The sequence below is a fragment of the Mus caroli genome, chromosome 2 (genome assembly GCF_900094665.2).
Source record: "Mus caroli chromosome 2, CAROLI_EIJ_v1.1, whole genome shotgun sequence".
NCBI lineage: Eukaryota > Metazoa > Chordata > Mammalia > Rodentia > Muridae > Mus > Mus caroli.
Genome location: NC_034571.1, coordinates 44537677 through 44563209, shown reverse-complemented (window position 1 = coordinate 44563209; position 25533 = coordinate 44537677). Strand labels below are relative to the sequence as shown.

General features: G+C 37.3%; 1 protein-coding gene across 5 annotated transcripts in view; it reads right to left on the bottom strand.

The window, feature by feature from the left end:
* Mbd5 (methyl-CpG binding domain protein 5) overlaps window positions 1-25533 on the bottom strand; it is a 358857-nt gene that overhangs the window by 136961 nt on the left and 196363 nt on the right. For all 5 annotated transcript variants that reach the window (XM_029474046.1, XM_021182635.2, XM_029474045.1 and 2 more), the window contains one exon: window positions 5965-6069. The gene's annotated coding sequence lies outside the window, so the exon portion shown is untranslated. Of the gene's footprint in view, window positions 1-5964; window positions 6070-25533 lie in introns of those variants that run through there.

The following is a 25533-nucleotide window of genomic DNA, read 5'->3' as shown; positions in this document are numbered from 1 at the left end:
ATTGTTGAACCCAATTTTATGTAGTGATTATATTTTAGGTGTCTCAGCTTTAGATGTAAGTATTTTTGAGGGTAAATAAAATACTTAGGCTAAAAGATTAAAATTACAGGTGCAATTTAGAACTCTAGGAAGGTATCTTGTGTTGGTAATCTGACTCCTGAGATGACTCTTGGGATGAAGGGTCTAGCTCAGGTTTCTTTCTCTCTGGTGTTACAAACAATACCTACAGATGTAGGCCCAGTTTCTCAGAATGAATGACTGGCTAGGAGCACACATGCCCTGAGGCTTTGCCTGAGGCCCACATCTCATCTAATCATTATTCAAAATCCCTAGAAAAGCCTCAAGTCAAAATTGTGATGGCTATTTAGAACTACACCTGTAAATTCATTTTAAAACATTTTTCTTATGCTTTCATGAGTTCAGTTTCTGTTTAATTCATATGTACCATCAGATATAACTTGACCAAGCGGTAAAGATTAATATTAGTAAATTGGAATGTTGGGTCTCTTGATTCATTTATAAAAGAAAATTTTAATAACAAAAATGCCTATGCATGACATTATGTAACAAAACCAACGGGCATATTAAGACCTTCAAGGCTTATGAAAAGCATTGATGATGGAGAGGAGTTCCATTAGCTTATAATTTTAAAATATAATTTTCATAAGTTAGCTTTTATTTGAAAAACAAAATAAATTCAATAAATGGAAAAATTAATTTTAAGATGTAAGGTCTTCTGATCACACCATACCCAAAACTAATTTGATTCTTACTCTTACTTAGTAAGTAAATATATTACTTATTGCCATATGTTATAGTGAAGGTTTTCACTCTTGCTCTATTTCTAGGACAGACCACTGCAATCCCCTCGCTTTGCAATCTGCCTCAATGAAGTGCAAGACACAATTTCTTACTAAATACTGTATTAAAAAATCTCTTTTTGCAAACCAGCCCACCCTATACTTATTAGTATCACTATTATTACGAAGGCAAAATATAAGTGATGGTGTGGAGAAGGATGTTCATTACTAGGGGGAATATAAATTAGCTCTTCTATTATGGGAAAAAGCCCTGGATGTTCCTCTACTCTACAGCATGGTCATTACAGTTACAACATACTGCCTATTCAAAAATGGCACTGACAGCATGTCTCTGCACAACACCTACAATAATGACAAGTGAGGGTGACAGTAATTAATGTGAGGTAGTGATTCACAAGATAAACACATCAGCGTATCTGGTAAAGAAGCTCCTCTTTCAAGAAGAGTGACTGAGAGTCTCAGGTCAGAATCACTGTATCTACAGAGAGAATAATACCTTCTACCTCAATTACATATTACGAAAACTAAAAAGTTAAAGTAGCAAATCAATATTTAGTACAGTTATTGTTGGTACTAACTTTCTAGAACCTCATTTACTTTTCAAAAGTCATCAAGGATAATTGAAAGAAAATTTCTATATGCATGACCTTGGAAAAAATTGAAGTTTAACTTTCTGCTCTTCTCAATCCAAAAGAGAAAGAGAAAGAGAAAGAGAAAGAGAAAGAGAAAGAGAAAGAGAAAGGGAGAGGGAGAGAAAGAAAGGAAAAAGAAAGAAATGAGTTGCTATTACTCCAAATATTTTGTTTTAAAAATATTTGCTGTTTTAATTTATGTGTATGATGTGTCTAGATGTGAGTACACACATGAGTATGTGGGTGCCTGCAGAGGCTAGAAAACACCTATAATTCCCCAGAGCTGAAGTTATATGTGGTTATGAGCCACTGGAAAGCAAATTCCAGTGCTCCGTAAGAGCAAAAAGTGGTCTTACACACTGAGACATCTTTCTGTCATCCCCAAGGATTTTTTAAAAATTATAAAACCATACATTATTTTTATATCCATGACTACAATTTATTTTTCATGTATGTGTTTTCTATGAAAGGACAAGTCTACTTCTAGCTGGGGGTAACCTGCTATTGTGTCATTAACTAAGAATTAGACCTGACAATAGTTTTTAGTTCTTCTGCCTATAGTTATCATGGGGACGTTTTCTCAACTTTCTATGATGAGCTACTAATAGATTTACTATCAGATCTATAGACAACCCTAAGAAAGTACTACTTTCTTCTCAACTGATACCTTAAAAATGAGTCAGATATTGATTGCATCAAAAGATGTAGCATTATATTCCACCTGATTCACGGATAACAAGATGACTGTTGTGTTACAGCACAAAGCATATATTAAATTTTTGCTTAAAAGATTTAGGAAGGTCCATGTTGGTACATCCACAGAATTCAATTTAAGACAGAGCGTACCGAGGTTTTAAAAATGAAATATATATAATGGTCTAAGTAACAATTATAGTTATTAATAAGGTAATTCCAATAAAAAAACAGAATTTTTTGTAGGTTTGTGAGCAATCTGTTTTTACTATATGATAACCATTTTTTTTCTTGGAAATAGTTTAGTACAATTAACTTCTTATAGGACTCATTTTGAAACAGCAAATTAGGTAATGATAATATTGGCTAATGCTGAGACGTAATATTCTAAGTATATTGTAATGGAAGTATGTGACTTCAGCCAAAGTACCACAGATGTAAAATAAAAGTTAAGTAAAATACATCTAGAGTGAGTGTGTACATTAAAATACTAACAGATGACATTGTATAATATCTGTAATTTACGTCAAAATAAAACAAGATGCATAAAGGAAATAAGATCATCCACAAGTTCTTAGTTATTGATGCCAAGTTAGGAATGTGATGATTCATTACTAACATTTTACATTTATTTATTAATTTTTAAGAATTACATAAGTACTGTATTAATATAACTTCCAGGGTATTCTCGTCTTCCTCCAATTCTTCCCATGTCCTACTGATGACTTCATCATGATTTAATTAGTTACTGTTTTATACACATACACAGACCTGCACATAAACTACAGGAAAACAAATATAATCACACACGATTTATAAATACAAGCCGCTGAGTCCATTTATGTTATGCACTGTGTGTGTGTGTGTGTGCGTACGCGCGCGCAGGGCTGGGGTCCCGTGACATTTTCCCATCTGTGTTGTGATGGTAACTGGTGTTTTCACTGTGCAGGTCTTGTTTAGGGTACCACATTGCTAAGCTTTCAGGGCTACAGTTCCTTGTCAAATACAGAAAAGACATAGCAGACGCCCTCATGCTCTGTCTCTTCTTTTCCCTCCCTCTTCTTATGGGATGTTCTTTGAGCCTTAGTTGTCGGGTTGTGTTATAGATGTGTACTTTATAGTCACATTAATAACCTTCTTTGGGAAGAAATGATACAAATATGTTTACATACAAAATAAAATCAAACATTAAAGAAAATTATTAAAAACTGAAAACTCAACAGGCATATTACAATAGAAAAGATGTACAGATTTAGTGATTAATGAATTAGGGGGTTTTCCCACACTGTAGACACCACTGGCCTGGAGGCCACTCTGCACCCAGGCTTGCTCTGAAGACATAGTCCTGGTGCCCCATCCTCCCAAGTTTTGGGATTGCAAGTATGAGACAGAACTTTCAGTACAGATTTCATAGTTTTAATATGATTTTTACTTTTATTAAAAAAAAAAACTGCAAAGCTTCTGCAAGGCAAAAGACACCATCAATAAGACAAAAAGACCACCAACAGACTGGGAAAGGATCTTTACCTATCATAAATCAGATAGGGGACTAATATCCAATATATATAAAGAACTCAAGAAGGTGGACTCCAGAAAATCAAATAACCCCATTAAAAATGGGGCTCAGAACTGAACAAAGAATTCTCACCTGAGGAATACCGAATGGCAGGGAAGCACCTGAAAAAATGTTCAACATCCTTAATCATCAGGGAAATGCAAATCAAAACAACCCTGAGATTCCACCTCATACCAGTCAGAATGGCTAAGATCAAAAATTCAGGTGACAGCAGATACTGGCGAGGATGTGGAGAAAGAAGAACACTCCTCCATTGTTGGTGGGATTGCAAGCTTGTACAACCACTCTGGAAATCAGTCTGGCAGTTCCTCAGAAAATTGGACATAGTACTACAGGAGGATCCAGCAGCAATACCTCTCCTGGGCATATATCCAGAAGATGTCCCAACCGGTAAGAAGGACACATGCTCCACTATGTTCATAGAAGCCTTATTTATAATAGCCAGAAGCTGGAAAGAACCCAGATGCCCCTCAACAGAGGAATGGATACAGAAATTATGGTACATTTACACAATGGAGTACTACTCAGCTATTAAAAAGAATGAATTTATGAAATTCCTAGCCAAATGGATGGACCTGGAGGGCATCATCTTGAGTGAGGTAACACAATCACAAAGGAACTCACACATTATGTATTCACTGATAAGTGGATATTAGCCCAAAACTTAGGATACCCAAGATATAAGATACAATTTGCTAAAAGCATGAAACTCAAGAAGAATGAATACCAAAGTGTGGACACTGTGCCCCTTCTTACAAGTGGGAACAAAACACCCAGGGAAGGAGTTACAGAGACAAAGTTTGGAGCTGTGATGAAAGGATGGACCATCTAGAGACTGCCATATCCAGGGATCCATCCCATAATCAGCTTCCAAATGCTGACACCATTGCATACACTAGCAAGATTTTGCTGAAAGGACCCAGATATAGCTCTCTCGTGAAACTATGCTGGGGCCAAACAAACACAGAAGTGGATGCTCACTGTCAGCTATTGGATGGATCACAGGGCTCCCAATGGAGAAGCTAGAGAAAGTACCCAAGGAGCTAAAGGGATCTGCAACCCTATAGTTGGAACAACATGATGAACTAACCAGTACCCCGGAGCTCTTGTCTCTAGCTGCATATGTATCGAAAGATGGCCTAGTAGGTCATCACTGGAAAGAGAGGCCCATTGGACTTGCAAACTTTATATGCCTCAATACAGGGGAATGCCAGGGGCAAAAAGAATGGAATGGGTGGGTAGGGAAGTGGGGGGGTATGGGGGACTTTTGGAATAGCATTGGAAATGTAATTGAGGAAAATACGTAATAAAAAACAAACAAACAAAAAAAAAAACTTACCAAAGTGTCACCATGAGGAACAGTTAGATATTCATAAGAATGAAAATTTCAGATAAAAATTAATGTTCATCATTCTGGTGATAATATAAAAATGAAAATCTAATAAATGTTCATTAGATTTAAGAACAAAAACAGCTAATATAAAAGTTGACAGAAGTCAAGAGAAAGGAGTACTTTTATGAAGTGTTAGTGAGATGTAAATTAAAAGTTTTTAGTTGTTACCCTTTCATGAATCAATGCTATTTCAAAGAATATCTGGTAAGTTAAGTTAGCCTCTCACAGGCATTCAGTGGGGTGTGACACACAGCTGTGATTTTGTATACAGGTACATATAAATCTAAGGAGTGCATGCTTAAGAGCAAATAGCACACTTTCGGAAATGATTTTCAATCATCAAACATGAGTACAAAAATATGTACAAGGTGTGCATAAAAGTCATGTTTATCAAAGAAAACTGGAAAAAAATCTCAAATGCAATTACAAGAAAGAAGTTTTATATTTTATGGTCTTAATAAATTGAAATGTTACATAGTGGTTAAAAATAGTGATATGAATGATAGGATACCAACAAGGAAGATGCTGCAATAAATCACTAAGTAAAAGAAGCAGGGCAGCCACAGAGCATTTATGTCACACACACCCAGGTCCTAGTCACATTCAGAGACATACATGACACATAATATGTCAATTAACTCAGAAAAGAATGTCAGAAAACAAAAAGTGTATCTCCAAGTTGTAGTACTACTATGTTTTTCTGCATTACTAACTTTATAGTCAGTGTTAACTAATTTTATAACAGAAATATCTCCTACAGATGACATATTTACATACTTTTCATGTCTAATGAAGATGGGAAAACCATAATTGTATAAGGAATCTATGGAGGACAAACACCATCCCTACCTTCTGGAGAGAAACTGGGACAAACATAGCAAGCGTGAGCTCCAACAGTGTAATGGTGGCAAGTGTCCAGGGGCACTGTGCTCAGCAAGGGAGTGCTGCTTCTCTCTGGAAAAGAAGAACATGGGCAATCTTGATTTAGAAATTGGGACCAAAACCCATTCCATCAAGTCTGCCAGAAACATCAATGAGTCTTTGACAAAGAACATAAGGATTAGGGTATTGCTATCTTCTAATTTCAGAGAGTTCTGACTAGCCACTAGAGAACAGTACACACTTTTCTTGTATATTTTACATACTTTAAGGAGTTATATCTATTAACTGTCAACTTGATCATATGAATGTTCATAATGTCTACTTTCTGCCAGGAAGTGTGCTAGGATCCTTTCCTGTCCTTTGATACTTCCAACACTTTGTCCTAGTGAAGAACTTAGGAGAAGCTTCAAGGTGAAAGTTGCATTTGAGAAAACTGGAGTCTTGGGCAGAGAAATATAGGAAGAAACAGCCTCAAACAGGCAAATGGCACAAACAAATCCGAACAGCATGAAGGGAAAAAGTACCTGTAGGTATCCTGGAATATCCGTGTGTGTGTGTGTGTGTGTGTATACACATATTTATATTATATATTATATATGTTACATATATTATATAACAATTAGTAAAAAAGAGGGTATAAATTTGGAAGAGTACAAGGAAGGCTAGACAGGAGGTTTAAGGGAGGAAAGACACAGAAGAGATGATGACATCACATTATAATCTCATAAGAGAGTCATTAAAATATACTATTAGAGGGACTCCAGGACGTTGTGACTGACTGATAACATTAGAGATTTGGGCAAGATGAGAGAGACACACTAACACATGAATAGGGTCCAAAGGGGTTTGACTTTCCAAGCTTGGGCAGTTGGTGGCCAACACAAGTGATGCCAAATGATTTTCAGGATCTTATTCACATACTCAGCATAATAATTTGAAATAATCATAGTGCCAAGTGGTTTTAGAGATTTAGAAAAATGTCACATACGTTAGAGGAATTCACTTCAAATAATTATATTTTCCTAAAATTTTTGATCAAAGAACTATTTTCTATTAACATATCAGTACGAAACACATTGTGGTACAATATAAGGTGTAACTATAACTTAAAAGTTAAGCCTCCCTTTGGGTCTATGATTCCTCATCTTGGGAACCAGCGAGATGACTTAGTGGTTTTTTTTTCTTTTTAAATTAGATATTTTCTTTATTTATATTTCAAATGTTATTCCCTTTCCTAGTTTCCCCTCTGAAAATCCCCTATCCTCCTGACACCCACTCCCTAGTCCACCCACTCCCACTTCCTGGCCCAGGCATTCCCCTATACTGGGGCATAGAACCTTCACAGGACCAAGGTCCTCTCCTCCCATTGATGGCTGACTAGGGCATCCTCTGCTACATATGCAACTAGAGCCATGAGTCTCTCCATGTGTTTTCTTTGATTGGTGGTTTAGTCTCCTTGGGCACTTTCTCTAGCTCCTTCATTAGGGACCCTGTACTCCATCTAATGGATGACTGTGAGCATCCACTTATGTATTAGTCAGGTACTGGTAGAGCCTCTCAGGAGACAGCTATATCCGCCTCCTGTCAGCAAGCTCTTGTTGGCATCTGCAATAGTGTCAGGTTTTGGTGGTTGTTTATGGGATGGATTCCCAAGTGGGGCAGTCTCTGGATGGTCATTCTTTCAGGCTCTGTTCCGAACTTTGTCTTTGTAACTCCTTCCATGGGTATTTTGTTCCCCCTTCTAAGAAGGATCAAAGTGTCTACACTTTGGTCTTCCTTCTTCTTGAGTTTCATGTGTTTTGCAAATTGTATCTTGGGTATTCTGAGCTTCTGGGCTAATATCCACTATCAGTGAGTACATAGCATGTGTGCTCTTTTGTGACTGGGTTACCTCACTTAGGATATCCCCCAGATCCATCCAGTTGTCTAACAATTTCATAAATTCATTGTTTTTAATAGCTGAGAAGTACTCTGTAGATTGCTTTTGACAAGATGGCCATTTTTTCTACATTAATTCAGCCAATCCAATTAGCATGGGATATCTTTCCATCTTCTGAGGTCTTCTTCGATTTCTTTCTTCAGAGACCTGAAGTTCCTGTTATACAAATCTTTCACTTGTTTGTTTAGAGTCACACGAAGATATTTTATATTGTTTGTGACTATTGTGAAGGGAGTTGTTTCCCTAATTTCTTTATCAGCCTGTTCATCCTTTTGAGTATAGGAAGTCTACTGATTTGTTTAATTTTATATCCAGCAACTTTGTTGAAGTTGTTTATCACCTGTAGGAATTCTCTGGTGGACTTTTTGGGTTCACTTAAGTATACTATCATATCACCTGCAAATAGTGATATTCTGACTTCTTCCTTTCCAATTTGTATCCCTTTGATCTCCTTTTGTTGTCTAATTGCTCTGGCTAGGCCTTCAAGTCCTATATTGAATAGGTAGGGAGAGAGTGGGCAGCCTTGTCTAGTCCTTGATTTTAGTGAGATTGCTTCAAGTTTCTCTCCATTTAGTTTGATGTTGGTTACTGGTTTGCTGTATATTTCTTTTACTATGTTTACGTATGGGCCTTGAATTCCTGACCTTATCAAGACTTTTACCATCAAGGGGTGTTGAATTTTGTTAAATGCTTTCTCTGCATCTAATGAGATTATCATGCAGTTTTGTTCTTTGAGTTTGTTTGCATAGTGGATCACATTGATGGATTTCTGTGTATTGAACCATCCCTGGGATGAACTCTACTTTGATCATGACAGATGAGTGTTTTGATGAGTCCTTGGATTTAGTTTGCAATAATTTTATTGAGTACTTCTGCATTGATATTCATAAGGGAAATTGTTCTGAAGTTACCTTTGTTGGATATTTGTGTGATTTAGGTATAAAGAGTAATTGTGGCTTCATAGAATGAGTTGGGTAGTGTTCCTTCTGTTTCTATTTTGTGGAATAGTTTGAAGAAAATTGGAATTAGGTCTTCTTTGAAGGTCTGATAAGAGCTCTGCACTAAACCCATCTGATCCTGGGCTTTTTTTGGTTGGGAGACTTTTAATGACTACTTCTATTTCTTTGGGGAATGGGACTGTTTAGATAGCTTATCTGATCCTGACTTAACTTTGGTACCTGGTACCTGTCTAGAAAATTGTCTATTTCATCCATTTTCCAGTTTTGTTGAGTAGAGGCTTTTGTAGTAGGTTCTGATTATATTTTGGATTTCCTTGGCTTCTGTTGTTATGTCTCCCTTTACATTTCTGATTTTGTTGATTTGGATACTGTCTCTGTGCCTTCTGGTTAGTCTGGTTAAGAGTTTATCTATCTTGTTGATTTTCTCAAAGACCCAGCTCCTGTTTTGGTTGATTCTTTGTATAGTTCTTGGTCGATTTCAGGCCTGAGTTTGATTATTTCCTGTGGGCTAATCCTCTTGGGTGTATTTGTTTCTTTTGGTTCTAGGGCTTTCACATGTGCTGTTAAGTTGCTAGTGTATGCTTGCCCCAGTTTCTTCTTGGAGGCTTTCAGAGCTATGATTTTTTTTCCTCTTAGCACAGCTTTCATTGTGTCCCATAAGTTTGGGTATGTTGTGGCTTCATTTTCATTGAATTCCAAAAAGTCTTTTATTTCTTTATTTCGTCCTTGACCAAGTTATCATTCAGTAGTGTGTTGTTCAGCTTCCACGTGTGTGTTGCTTTCCATTCTTTTTGTTGTTATTGAAGACCAGCCTTAGTCTGCAGTGATCTGATAGGATGCATGCGATTATGTCAATCTTCTTATATCCATTGACACCTGTTTTGTGATTGATTATATTGTCAATTTTTGAGAAGGCACGATGAGATGCTGAGAAGGTATATCAGGAAATAGGAGGTTGGGGGGGGACCCTCCAGAATGCACCAGAGACCTGGTAGGTGAGAGACTCCCGGGACTCATAGGAAGGAACCTTTGATGAAATGCCCAACAGTGGGGAGAGATAACTTATACACCTCCAGTACGAAGACAGGATATCAAGTGAGGTGTGGGGTTGCCATCCCACAGTCACACCTCTGATCCATAGTTGTTTCTGTCTAAAAGAATTACAGGGATGGAAATGGAGGGGAACCTGAGGAAAAAAGGTCCAGCAACAGGCCCAAAGTGGAATCCAGCTCAAGGGGAGGTCCCAAGGCCTGACACTATTACTGAGGCTATGGAATGCTCACAAAAAGGGATCTAAGATGACTGCCCTCCAAAAGACCCAACAAGCAGCTGAAAGAGTCAGAGGCAGTTATTTGCACCCAACCAATGGACAGAAGCAGCTGACCCCTGTTGTTGAATTCGGGAAGGCTGAAAGAAGCTGAGAAGGAGGGTGACCTTGTAGGAGGATCAGCAGTCTCAATCTGGACCCCTGAGATCTCTCAAACACTGGACCACCAAACAGGCAGCATAGCATATACCAGGTGATGTGAGGCCCCCAACACACATACAGTAGAGGACTTCCAAGTCTGTGTTCATTCAGAGATAATGCATCTAACCCTCAAGAGACTGGAGGCCCCAGGCATTTAGAGGTCAGGTGGGGTGGGGGATGGGGGCATCCACGTGGAGATGGGGTGGGGTGAGGTGGAGGTGTGGGATGTGGAGGAGTTGGATGGTGGATGGGGAGGGGCGGGGAATGGAATATGGAATGCAAAAAATGAATTACAAATAAAATTAAATTATAAAGAGTTCTATGGATATTTGTTAAATTCATTTGGTTTATAACTTCTGTTTGTTTCATTGTATCTCTGTTTAGTTTGTTTCCATGATCTGTCCATTAATGAGAGTGGGATGTTGAAGTCTCCCACTATTATTGTGTGAGGTGCAATGTATGCTTTGAGCTTTATTAAAGGTCCTTTTATAAATGTGGGTGCCCTTGTATTTAGAACATAGATGTTCAGAATTGACAGTTCTTCTTGGTAGATTTCTCGTTTGATGAGTATCAAGTATCCTTCTATATCTTTTTTGAAAGCCGATTTTATTTGATATTAGAATGGATACTCCAGCTTGTTTCTTGGAACCATTTGTTTGGAAAATTGTTTTCCACCCTTTTACTCTGAGGTAGTGTCTGTCTTTGTCACTGAGGTGGGTTTCCTGTATGCAGCAATATGTTGGGTCCTGTTCATGTATCTAGTCTACTAGTCTGTTCCTTTTTAGTGGTGAGTTGAGTCCATTGATATTAAGAGATATTAAGGAAAAGTGATTGTTGCTTCCTATTATATTTGTTGTTAGAGGTGTAATTCTGTTTATGGGGGCATCTTCTTTTTGGTTTGTTAAAAGAAGATTACTTTCTTGCTTTTTCCAGGGTCTAGTTTCCCTCCTTGTGTTGGAGTTTTCCAGTTATTCTCCTTTGAAGGGCTGGATTTGTGGAAAAAGAGCTCTCTTGGGAGACCAGCTCTCTCCTGGCAGGATGTGTGTGCAGCAGGCCATGGAACTGCCCCAATGTAAACTAAGGTTTACATTGTCTATACACTTATGTTTATGTGTCATATTTTCTTTCTCTGCACTTTATTAAAATAATCCATAAAATTCTTTTAAGTCTTATTGTGGGGGCTGGAGAGATGGCTCTGCAGTTGAGAGCACTGACCACTCTTCCGGAGGTCCAGAGTTCAATTCCCAGCAACCACATGGTGGCTCACAATCATCTGTAATGAGATCTGATGCCCTCTTCTGGTGTGTCTGAAGACAGCAACAGTGTGCTTACATATAATAAATACATCTTAAAAAAAAAAAGTCTTATTGTAAGAGCCAGAAGAACAGTAACTATGCTTTGAGATTGTGTTTCCTAGAAATGATAACATGGCTGAGCTAAAAAAGATCTGAAAAATTAAAAGACCAATAAACATACAAATATCAAAGGGTGAAATCTCAAGAGGCTCCACATCCAGACAAAGAAGTACAGGTAACTAATAACTGTCAAGAGAGGGAAAATTAGCTTTTCCAGAGAACGGCACCCTAATTGGTTATCCAGTACCAAGTGGTCAGCCCTGAAATTCCACACACAAAAGCCACACTAAGCTGGATTTAGGTTATTTTTATATATGTATACACACACACACGAAAATATGTATTTATGTAGCAATAATAAAGAAAAAGAGGCCATCAATTTGAGAAGGAATGAATGGACATGGGTTTGTTATTTGAGAGAAAGTTTCACTGTGCCATTCTGGCAGTTCTGGAACTTACAACAGGTTGGATTTGAATTCACAAAGATCTACTTGCCTCTGTCTCTGAGTGGTTGTACTAAGGTATGTTCCACTATGTCTGGAGATGTATATACTAATTAAAATATTTAAAAATTAAACTTACCAATATCAAAGGGTGAAGCTCATTTAATTGACTCAGGAAAAAATATATTTAAATATAAAAATTCAAATATTTTTCAAATAATTTGTAATGTATAATTAATAATTATTTGGTAAATAACAGTAATAGAATATGTTTGATTACTGGAAAAAGTTATATATATTACCAAAGTTGTCACATCTATGACAATGTATAATTTTATTCTATTTAGGTATGTTAAAATATTCTTATATTACTACTATGAGATGCTTAAGATTATAATGTTATAACTTTAAGGATAAGAGATATGATGAACAGGAATTGCTTGATAAAAGAAAAGCTATGTTCTTTGCTTTTGTAATTTTTTAAGATGCTTCCAGATTTAACTTTAACTAAACAATATGAAACAAAAACATCAATGTGAAAAAAAAAAAAGAAAAGTAAAGAGAAAGAAAGAAGGCTTTTTTTGTCTTACATGTCATGGTTTTCCTTAGTCAACCAAAACCAGTTGCCTAGTGATTAAAAAAATATATGACAGAGTCAAGAGTGACTTTTCAACAATTGCCACATGACATAGTATGTTTAAGAAGCTTTCTATCACCTTTGTTATAGAATGAACTCCAAGTTACCTGTGTAAGACATTCACTATGTTGAGTTACGAAGATGACAGTCTAAATGTTAATACTGGTAAGTTGTAGTTGCTATACTCTGGAGATTGTGTTTCAGTACAGTGTGGAGATGATGAAAGTATTCTGGTTTGCTAAGAAGTGTGTTGTCTTCCTGTGGATCCCAGTCCACACTGGGTTCCTTAGTCCTTTCCTCAACTCTTCCATAAGACTCCTGGAGCTTTGTGTACTGTTTGGCTGTGAATCTCTGCATCTGTTTCAGTCAACTATAGGTGGAGCCTGTCAGAGCATAGTTATACTAGCCTCCTGTCTGCAAGCAAAACAGAGTATCAGTAATAGTGTTAGGGACTGGTTTTTGCCCATGGGATGGGTCTCAAGTTGGCCATTCCCCCAGTCTCTGTTCCATCTTTGTCCCTGCACTTCTTGTAGTGGGACACATTTTGGGTCAAAGGGTTTGTAGGTAGGTTGGTGATCTTGTCCTGTCACTATCTGGCTACAGGAGGTGGGCACTTCAGGCTGCATATCCTCCACTGCTAGAAGTCTCAGCTAGAGTCACCTTTATAGACTGCAGATATTGAACCACCAACCAAAAAGCATACATGGGCTGGACCTAAGCCCTTATACATATGTAGTAGATGTTCAGCTTGTTCTTCAGGAGGGTCCCTCATGAACAACTGGAATGGGTGCTTACCCTGAGTCTGTTGCCTGCCTATGGATCCTATATCCCTTAAGTGGGCTGCCTTATCTGGCTTCAGTTGGAGAGGATGTGCCTATACCTGCAGTGACTTGAGGTGCCAGGAAGGGGTTGTATCCAAGGAGACCTCCTCCTTCTCAGAGGAGGATGGGGAATGGTGGTGTGTATGGGGGACTGGAAGATGATGGGGGTGGGGAGCTGGGGTTGGGATGTAAAATGAATAAATAATATAAAAAAAAGAAGTGCATTGTCAGACTAGCAAGTGGATAAAGGTGACTGCTATCAAGCTTGATGAACTAAGTCTTTCCCTAGGACACATATAGTGGAAGAAAAGAACTGATTTCTGAAAGGTGTCTTCTGACCTCCACACATGTGCTTTGCCATGTATACCTTCACACATACAGTAAATAAATAAAATTAAATTAAGAAAGAAGTGTATTATCTGTGATGAGAAAAAGTACTGTGATGAGCCACTTACTGCTATTACACTAGATGATTTATTAATAAATATTGCTATGATACTCAAACAGAATATGAGGGCCAGTTTTCTACTTCCTAGTTTTCTCTGTAAATGTTTCTGATAGTTAAAACTAAAGCCAATAAATGCAATTAGAATATAAAAAAAATAAATAAAAGGAAAGGGAAATAACTATTTAAAGCACATAAGGAAAGAATTCTACCAAGTGTGGTGGTTTGAATGAGAATTGCGCCCACAGACTCATATACTTGAAGACTTGCTTCCTACTTGGAACTGTTTGGGAAGTATTAGTGTGATTTTGTTGTAAGAGGTGTGTCATTTGAGGCAGGCTTTCAGGTCTCAAAAGCGCAGGCCAGTCCCAGTTAGCTTTCTTGTCTCTAGCTTGTGCACTGAGGTGTAAGCTCTCTGCTCCTGCTACAGCTGCTTGCCTGTTGCTATGCTCCCTGCTTGATGGTCATGCAGTCTAATATTCTAAAACTTAAGTCTCAAACATTAAAAATAGAAAACTCAGTTATATACATAAAAGTAGAAAATCATGTAGGTACCAAAGGGATAAAGAAGGTATGTAATAGTTAAGGGGGAAAAGGAGAACAGTTTTAGTAAGGTTGATGCTTGGCTGGTCTTGGATGAGAAGAAGAAAAGAGTAGAATAAACTATGAGGTGAAAAACTTGTGCAGAGTTGATGTTTTGTGTGGTCAGGCTGATATACTGTATGATTTATAAGGTTTTACATTTGAAGACCCTAGTAATATGGAGCTAGAATTTATTTCCCCCATCTATTAAAAGTAAAAGAGCTCACCTGGCTTTATAGCATTTTAAATTACAGATTAAATTATGATGAGTTCATGTGCTGATAAACCCACTGAAAACTGAGAATACTGTTAAGCCGCGAATACATTTACTATAGCCATAGAACATCCCAACTCTGCCTAGTCTACTTAAATGTGCTCCATATGTATTCCAATGCATGTAAACAGCCAGATGAGGGAAAGTAGATTGTCTATTCCTATCAAATATTTATCAGTCTGTGCACTAAGAACATTCAAGATGTTCTCTACTAGTCATCTTGAAATATTCATTTATCTGTTGCAGAACCATGTGCTGGCTAATCGCACATCCTCCCTCTCTTGGCTCCCTCTTTTCCTACTCTGAACACTTGGCACTAACCATTACTCCATTCTGTTAGGTAAATTTAGTTTCCACATGCAAGTGAAAGCATAGATGATTTGATCTTTGTGCCTCACTGATTGTTGTTAACTTGTGCTCTTCATTTCTATCCATATCACTAAAATATCAGAATTTTCTCTAAATTCAGCAACAGTCAGGGTGTGTATAGCTTAGTCACAGTTTCTTTATCAGTTCTTCTGTTAGTAGGGACTGAGCTGATTTCAAAACTGGTTTCTGTGAACAGACCCATAGGAGCCAGGTGACTACAGATAAGTTTTTGACTGGCTGGCTGCCTTTCTTTTGGCTACATACCCAGAAGTGTGATCTCTGGGTTATCTGTACCACATCCTTTTTCCCAAAGTTCAAGGAAGGTCCTTGAGAAAGATGGGCTGAAACTCTGAGAGCCAAAGGCAATGGTAAGTATAGGATTCTAGACTATAGTCCTATTCTAGGTTTTTGTTGTTGTTTTTGTTTCTTGAAATTCTTCCAGATAATTTTTCACAGTGGATATAATAATTTAAATTCTCCCCAACAGGGTTGGTAAAGGGGACAGGTGTGTGTGTGTGTGTGTGTGTGTGTGTGTGTGTGTGTGTAGTGCTGCAGCTGCCACCTCAGGGGTCAATATGAGTAGCAATAAATGGGAACTGCTACAGCTTCTGATCTTACATTGAAATATTATCCATGTTGTTATCATGTATATGGAGAGAATTGAATATACTTCATTCAATCTTTATATGAGTATCAAGATTATTTATAGAATAAAATTGCTTTAATATATCTATGTTCTATTATATTTGTTGGAAGTTGTCTTAAATATGTAGATTTGTGGATTTTATGCTATTTTAATAGTCTATATGGTCTAAGACCATTCTGCATAACAGGTATTTGTATTGCAACTCATAACAGAAGCAAAGTTACAGTTATAAGGTAGCAATAAAAATAATTTTGGTGGTCACCAGAACACAAGGAACTGTGTTAAAGGGTTGCAGCATAGGAAGAGCAAGGACTACTAACATCGAGCCATGTTAAAATTTTCTTATCTGAAAATCTTCATAAGGAATCTCAGATTGAGATTTTATAAACATCACGAGAAAGGATAGCAGATTATTAGACAAACCAAGAAACTCAGGGTTTGCTACTGTGGAGGTGTTTGTCACTCTCAGAACCTGCAGTTCTCAGTGAAGTCTTCCAGCTTTGGGGCTTGAATGCCAGGAACCAAGCTAGTATTTCTAAAAGCTATGAAAAAACAACTTCATCACTTAACCTATTTTTTTTAATTTGCCTGATCATTTCTAAATGTATTCATAAAATTCTCAAATATGCCATTGTAAAATGGGCTGGGAATTTAATGTCAAGGCTTTTACTGGAAATATTTAGACATACAGTTACATAGCTGTATACTGAATAAAGAAACCGGTAGTCTAATATTAAGAGCATGGGTTTCCTTTAAGTATATATGGCCCACAAACTGTGACTTTTTTGATTATACAGGACGATTACAACAGTACACCTCGATAACAGTACTTGGTTTATCTTTAACTAAAGGACATCCAAATAAGGAGATCAAATTATCCTTGTTCATAGCTAACATGATTTTATATGCAGAAAAATGTAAAGACTGTATTCTAATACTTTACAATTAATAAATTCAGTAGTGTTTTTGGACTCTGAGTGAACATTAAAAAATCTGTTATGTAGTAATGATACAATAACTGAAATTACAATTCATATCTGAAAAAAACAAGAAAGCAATAGTGTCACACACACACACAAAACTGAAGAAAAGATTAAAGTATAATGAAAATAATAAAACATGAATTAAAATGAAGAGGTCACACACAAAGAGAAGACAACCAAAGTTCATCAGAAAAAAGTAATGTAAAAATGACCAGACTTGTATGCCCCACCGGGCCATGGCAGATGCCACTGGCTGACCAATTCAGCTACCATCTGGCTCCAGATCTAGTGCTTTGAGTAAGTCCATCCCAACATCTACCCCATGTATGAGATACTGGAGTGTGTGAAGGAGTCTGTCTTGCATAACCAGAGCTGCAGGATTACTATGATTCTGGCAACAGCCGGATATCCCGAAACTAGTCTTGGTGATGGTCCAGTATTTATGGTGCTTCAGAAAACAGAAACCTTGAAGTAGACCAATCAGTCATTGCAGTAATTGTGATAAATATTTGTAAAGCTGTCTGGGCAATACTACTACTACTACTACTACTACTACTACTACTACTACAAAAAACAACTATATTACATACCACCATTTTCAAGTCACACCACTAAAGGAATGAATATTCAATGGAGATCTGAGTGAATAGTGGAGAGAGACAGAGCTGGAGACAGGAGTGAGAGAAGCCTGTGACGGATAGGGAAACGTATCCATTGCTGAATGAGGCCAGCAGGAAGGTAAGCAGCTTGGCACTTGCACTCTGTCTCAGCCCCAGAGAACATTGCCCAGCCACAGGATCACTGGGTTATGAGCAATAGCAGGATGTGCAAAATGAAGAAGGATTGGGCCATTTTCTGTATTGGACAAACTCAAAAGACCTCTATGGTCTGTGTATCCTCTGATGGCCACTCTGGAATCCATGCTCCACTACTCTAGGTTATATTGAACTTGAGTTTAATGTGGATGTCCATGGTCCTACAGCAGCCAGGAGCCATGTTGATGTTTGCTGGCATGAGGTGCCACCGAAGGCCATTCAGATGTCCTTGGTCTGGGCTACTGCTGTTCCCAAAACTCTCTTTTCATTGCAAAGATGCCCACAAAATCACAGTCAAAGAGTGGGAGTTAATTTATCAAGTAAATAAAAGCTTCAAATCAGCTTTCCTGATGCTTGATAAAATAGAATTGAAACAAAAAAAAAACAAGTCAATAAATAGAGAAGACTAACAAACTGACCAACAAAGAGAACAGTTCATCACAAAGACATAAAATAATATATTTATATGCACCAGATGTAGAGGTCTCAATTTCATAAAACAAACAACAATGGTCAAAATGGGCCAAGAGCTGTGAAACAATACTAGTAGGGGACTTGATTAGCCCTCTGTATCTTTAGATGGGCCATCCAAATGAAAAAATAACAAAACAATGTCCACATTAACTATACCAGGGATCCAATGAACTGAACAGATATCTATAAAATATTCCACTAAACAGAAATGGAATGCACAGTCCCCCTCCCCCCTCCCAGAAGACATAGAAGCCTTCTGTGGAAGAGATCACACTCCAGGCTACAAAGACAGTCTCACCAAATACTAAAGAACCAAAGTTATTTCAGAGCACAGGAGAATAAAACTAGAAATCAATAGCAAGAGAAATTCCATAAAGTATTCAAATCCTTGGAGGCTTAGCAAAGAAATATTGAATGAGCAGAGGTCAGTGAAGAAACAATCAGGGTAGGGTCTTAAAAAGACTTAGAATCAAAAAAAAAAAAAGGCACTACTACAACTTTCAGAATGCAGTAGTCATTCTAGAACAAAAGTTTATAGCTATAAATACTTATATAAAATTACTGAGATACCAAATACATGAACTAATGATGTAACTCAAGGTCTTAGAAAACAAGAAGAGTGGGAGTGAGAAATAATAAAGAATGGGATAGAAATGAATGAAATGGACGCTAAAGGAATACTTCACAGAATCAACCAAACAATTCTTTCAAAAGATAATCAAGATTGACCATTCCATAGACTAACAACTGGAAAAAAGAGACAATCCAAATGAATAAAATTAAATGATTCTTACAATAGATATAAATAAAGTCTAGATCTGTATTGAGTACTTTGGAAACATATTCCAAACTGCTGGAAAATTAAGAAGAAAAATATATTCCTAGATACAGATCAATTATCAAAATGAAACATGAGATAAATAATTGAAAGAGACCCATACAAAACATGGCTAAAAGATATTTATATCTGTCATCCATCCATCCATTCATCTATCATCTATCAAGCTCTACATTTATACCACAAGGTTCTGGGTATGTTATAGAAGAGGAGGCAGAAGAATGTAACAGTTGGATCATAAGGAAAAGGGTGGGGAATGACATTTGGAGAAAATAGGGTTACTGCAATCTTATAGTCTCTCCCATGTCTGCAACAGGTCTACAAAAGAATGGGCATGGATGAAGGGGTACAGAATGCTTTTACCATAATTTCTGAACTATTTGCTACTGATAAACTTAGGAAGACGGTTGTGCACCCACTAATGACCTCACCAGACTCCAATGGACAGCCTCAATGACAAATGACCATGTTTTAACTATATGGGTCATAAAAGGTGAAACGTCATGAATCTGGGAAATGGATAAGAGATAATAGTAGGAATAGAGGAACTCTAAAAGAGATTGAAAGGAGACATTAGAGGGTCTTGGAGAACAGAGTAAATATGTTATACACATGTATAAAATGTCAAAGAACAAAAAAAAAATTAAGATGTTTCTGCATGAAGGAAAACCTAGGATCAAAGGGATTCTCTGTTGAAATCTACAAAATCCTTACGGAAGAGCCAATACAATTTCTCTAACTAACCTTTCCATCAAATAGAAAGGGAAGGAACATTACAAATTCATTTCACAAAATTGGCATTACCTTAATTCTGAAATCTGGATAGCATAACAACAAACAATGAAAGAAGTAAAGTCAAGCAAGCAAACAAACAAACAAACCCCCAAAGTATACAGTAAAGTTACGAATGAACAGATATATAAAAAATTCACAACAAAATTCATGCAGTTTATATTCATGAACACATTGAGGAAATCATACAGAATGACCAAGTTCATTATATCTAAGGCACGCAATATTGGCTCAACATACACAAATCAATAAGTGCAACATAATATATGAGTAGACTTGAAGCTAGAAGCTGTGTGACAATCTAAATATATAGTCTTTGTCAAAGATTAATATCACTTTGACCAGAAGTGATATTAATATATAAAAATCCCTGACCAGAAGATACCTAAATATTTAAATAAAGAGCATGTTACAAACCTATAGCAAACATTATGCTAAACGAGAAGAACCTGAAAGCAGTTTCACTGAAAGCAGAGATAATACACAGGCGCCCATCCTCAGCATTCTTTCACAATATGGTGTTTAAAGTCTTGGCCAGAGCAAGAAGACAGGAAAAGAGAAAGGGATGCAACTATGAAAGAAAAAAAAAGATCTAAGTGTCTTTTTTTGAATACACCATAACCCTATCCATAAGAGATCCTAATGAATCCCAAGAAAACTCTCAGGCATGATAAAACCTTTGCGCAAAGTAGAAAGAGATGAAATGAACATATCAAAACCAATAACAATTCTATATGGCAAAATGAACTTGCTGGAAAAGCGATAATGAAAATATTATAACAGAACAATACATAAGAAAAAAGCCTTATCCATGGAAAGTAGAGAACTCTACAATGAGAACTTTATGACACTTAAGGAAGAAATTTAAGAAGACACTAGAAGATGGAAGGACTTCCTATGCTGATTGATTACCAGAAATAATAATAAAAAATTGGTAAGACTAAAAGTGACCTATTCATTCAACATAATCTCTGTCAAAATTTTAATGTATTCTTCACACAATTAGAAAATAATGATTCCAAATTTTTTTATGGAAGCACAAAAAACCCTCCTGGATAGCAACAATGTTAAGAGGAAAAAGCAAGAGTAGAGGCATCACAATACAGGATTCCAATTATATTATAAAGCTACATGAAAATAGCAATGTAGATGAATGAAACCCAATAGATCCTCTCCAAATAAACCCAGTTACATCATTTAATTTTTAACTAATGGTTACAATTTTGTCACCAAAACTTGTATAAAAATGAAATTACAACTCTCTTACTATGCACAAAACAAATTCAAAATACACATGAGGTATTAATATAAGTCATAAGACCTTTAAAACTGCTTCAGGATAACAAATGTGAACCACCTGAAGATTTAAGCATAGGTAAGAAATTTCTGAGAAGACAGCACAAGGAAATCACCATCTGAATGAAGAGGCAGATCCCACTGTATGTGTGACTTTGGTGGGGATGGTAATTTTCATACTGTTAGTGCCCTCTCTGGTGTATCCTTGTCAAAGCTTTTGTGTCACATGTTGCATTGCTTTATGAAAACTAATTACCAAGAAGTCAAATTAGACATCCAGTACATGGACTAGTAAAATGAATAGTCTATTGTCGAAATAAGTTGCTGATAACGATTTGAAAACAAAAAACCAACATCACTAGCTCTGAAGGGAATGGAAATTAAAAGCTGCTTTGGCTTATAGTATGAGGCATGGTACTTTGTTATGTATTTTGTTAAAGCAAAAAAGTGTCTCTGTGTAATGACAATATTCAAGAGAATGTAATGGCATGCATGTGATAGAAACAAAGGGGGGGAACCTTTTTGGTAGGAGAAAGGGGAACCAGCAAAACACAGAGGTAAGGGAAATGACAGAGGGCACTCGGGAGTGAAATGAGAGCAAATATAATGACATATATGCATTCATGTATGAAGGTGTTATGGAGATATTCATTATTACACATAATTAATATATGCCAATAAAAATTCCTACAATATCTTCTCAGTACCACTTGATGTTAAGGAAGTCCAAAAGCATACCAAAGTCTGATATTCTACATGTAATATGATTGAAACAAGAATAGTAGCAAGTATTGCCCAGGACATAGACAAACTGAATCTCTCCTGCTCTCTAGATAGCAATGTAAAATGGTCCAGCCATTTGAAAACAGTTTCACAGTTACTCAGATGTGAAGTATAATCTCATGCTTCTCTCATGTGGACAAGAAGGGGAAGCGGGAGGAGGGGGGTGTGAGGGTGGGACTGGAGGTGAGGAAGGGATGTAAAGTGAATAAATAATGAAAATAAAATATAAATATTAAAAAGTTGACAACATGTAAATGCAAGAATGATTAATAGCTGCAAAGCGGAGGTGTTGTGGGTAGGGAGAAAACAGGAAGCAATTGCTATTGGAATCAGATACTTTGTGAGTCAATGAGAATGTTCTAAAATATAATGTGAAATTGTTCAACTGTGTAATATAAAAAAAAGCCAACGAATTATATACTTTATTTTTAATTTTTTTCTTTCATTGAAAACAGATTCTTTTCTCACAAAGTATATTTGATTATAGTCTCCCCTCCCTCTACTCCTCCCTGTTCCTTTCCACCTCCCCTCCTATTCCGATCTACTCCCTTTCTCTCTCTCATTAGAAAATAGGCTTCTAAGAAATAATTATAAAATAATTATACTCTATTTTGTAATTATGAAATTACAAAATAGAATAAAACAACATTATAATGTGGAAGTTGAACAAAATAAATCAACAGAAGAAAAATAGCCCAAGAGAAGGCACAAAAATCAGAGACCCAGTCATTTACTCACTCAAGAATTCCACAAAAACACTAAATAATATATACATAGAAGACCTGGTTAGATGCAGTAGATCTTCTTTGATGATGGCTGAACAAGGCTCAGACCTAATGAGTATAGCATAGTATCATGAAGTCATTTTTGCATTGTGTGTTTATGTTTGTATTTGTTTCTGCTTTTGTGTATGTTTGTTTTTAAGACCAGTAGTTTCTGGCTTTATCCTAGGTCCCTGGGATATCTAGTGTCTGGTTCTTGGCCATCCAAGCAGTGTGGGGTGTGGTCCCATTCCCCTGAGTGGAGATGAAGTCAATCAGTTATTGGTTGGTCACTCCCACATGCTCTGTGCCACCACTGCCCTAGTACATCTTGCAGGCAGGACACCACTATCGATCAAAGGGTTTGTGGCTAGCTTAATGTGTATGTTTCTCTTTTGGTAGCATGAAGAGTACCTTCCTGTGCCAAAGATGCTGAAGTTTGGGAATGAAGGCACTATGTAGGCACCAACTCAATTTTTCCATGTTCATTGATATAGGTATTGTTTCCAGAATTGGGGTCTTGCCATCAGTTTATGGTGAGCGACCTATTGTCTTGGCAACAGCCTTGGCTGTTTAAAAGAATAACCTATATAACACATGGTTTATTTCCTAATAAATGTCACATATATAGAGAGTAGGTAATAGTCTAAGTGCACCAGTGTATTAGACTTTTGTATCATTTCCACAATATACCTGATTCAAACAATTGAGGAGCTGAAGGACCTATTAGTAAAAGATTACTGAGTTTTCAGTCTAGTCTGGTCTGTAGATTTTGTTCCTGCAGTGAGCTGGTGGGAGCATCTGGCAAAGGTCTTTCACTTCCTGGCCGACAGTGAACACAGGAAGAGTGGCTGCATTACTGGCTTTCTACTTTCCTCCCCGGCACTAAATCTGTGTCTCTAGCTTATGGCACAGGTCAATCACATTCAGAGTAGTGTTCCCACTTAGGCATTTGTTCTGGAAATGCTCTCACAGGCACATCCTTTTAGCTTCTTCTTCTTCTTTCTTCTTCTTCCTCCTTCGTCCCTTCTTCTCCTCCTCCTCCTCCTCCTCCTCCTCCTCCTCCTCCTCCTCTTCTTCTTCTTCTTCTTCTTCTTCTTCTTCTTCTTCTTCTTCTTCTTCTTCTTCTTCTTCTTCTCCTTCTCCTTCTCCTTCTCCTTCTCCTCCTTCTTCTCCTCCTTCTTCTCCTTCTCCTTCCTTCTCCTTCTTCTTCTTCAACATTTATTTTATTTATATGAGTACACTGTCACTGTCTTCAGACCTACCAGAAGAGGGCATTACAGATAGTTGTGAGGCACCATATGGTTGCTGAGAACTGAACTCAGGACCCCCGGAAGAGCAGTCAGTGTTCTTAACCACTGAGCCATCTTTCCAGACCCGTTAGCTTCTTTATAGTACAGGCACACTGACATTCAGTATTTGCAGAATAGAGTAATACCTGAAGTGGAGCTATGGCATAAGTAGTGTTTAAAACAGCAAAACATCTGTGCCAGAGGAGACCAAGTCAGTACTTCAGTACTATTAAATAACATAGAGGAGGTAGTCTTCTTCTATTATGAATTGCTTGGTGTATGCTGGGCAGATAGATGGTGCAGTGAGTAAAGGTCTGCTTTATGGGCATGATGATCTGAGTTCTCATCTTCAGCACTCACTGAAATGCATGTGTAACTCAAGCAAATGAAGATAGAGACAGGCAGAAACATGGCAACGGTCTAGTTAAATTAGTGAGCTCCAGTTTTAGTGAAAATCTGCCTCAAAAAAATCTGGCAAGGCCACTGAGATGGGGCGGTGAGTAAAGGTATTGGTTGCCAAGCCTTACAACCTAATTTTAATCCCTGGGACCCACATGGTACATGGAGTGAATTCCCATAAGTTGTTCTCTGATCTCACATGTGAGCCACCAAACAGGCACAAATATGCATTAAAGAATGGATAAATAAATGTTAAAAATGGTGAAGGTTAATGAAAGACTTATGGTCAACTTCTATCCCCTATATTCAGGTGCACAGATATACCACCACCTACACCTACCCTTATGAACACGAACACACACACACACACACACACACACACACACACACACACACACACACACCTATGTATCAACACATACAAGAATTGATTTCATGCTTTACTTAAAACTTGGTATACATGATCAGGTTGAAAGGCTGAGGAACAATTTTAGTTATGGCTCCTCTCATGAGAAGAAAATCATGAGCATATTCTGGGTAGGACCGGAGTCTGGGGTGGCCACTCTGAAAACAGACACACATTCAATGGCTTTTGAGTTTATAAGTTAAGAGAAGGCCATCAAGGCATGAATGGCAGACTGCATCTCATCAGCTTTATGTGAGGTAAACTAGTTTTGCTTCCCATTTCTTATTCCGAAATACCCTATACATATCAAAAGGAAGGGCTCTAAACCTTAGGAAATATGTACAAAATATTTTAAGTATTCAATTATTAGTTTAAAAAACAATTTAATTACCCATTCTTAAACTAGTAAATTATTTAATAACCAAGTAAGTATAAAACTTACCAGGGAAAGCCACAAACTGCTAAACAGTTTATCTTTTGCACATTTTAAAAAAGATAATTTTCCCACCTCACACCAGTCAGAATGGCTAAGATCAAAAATTCAGGTGACAGCAGATGCTGGCGAGGATGTGGAGAGAGGAACCCTCCTCCATTGTTGGTGGGATTGCAAGCTTGTACAACCACTCTGGAAATCAGTCTGACAGTTCATCAGAAAATTGGACATAGTACTACAGGAGGATCCCGCAATACCTCTCCTGGGCATATATCCAAAAGATGTTCCAACTGGTAAGAAGGACACCTGCTCCACTATGTTCATAG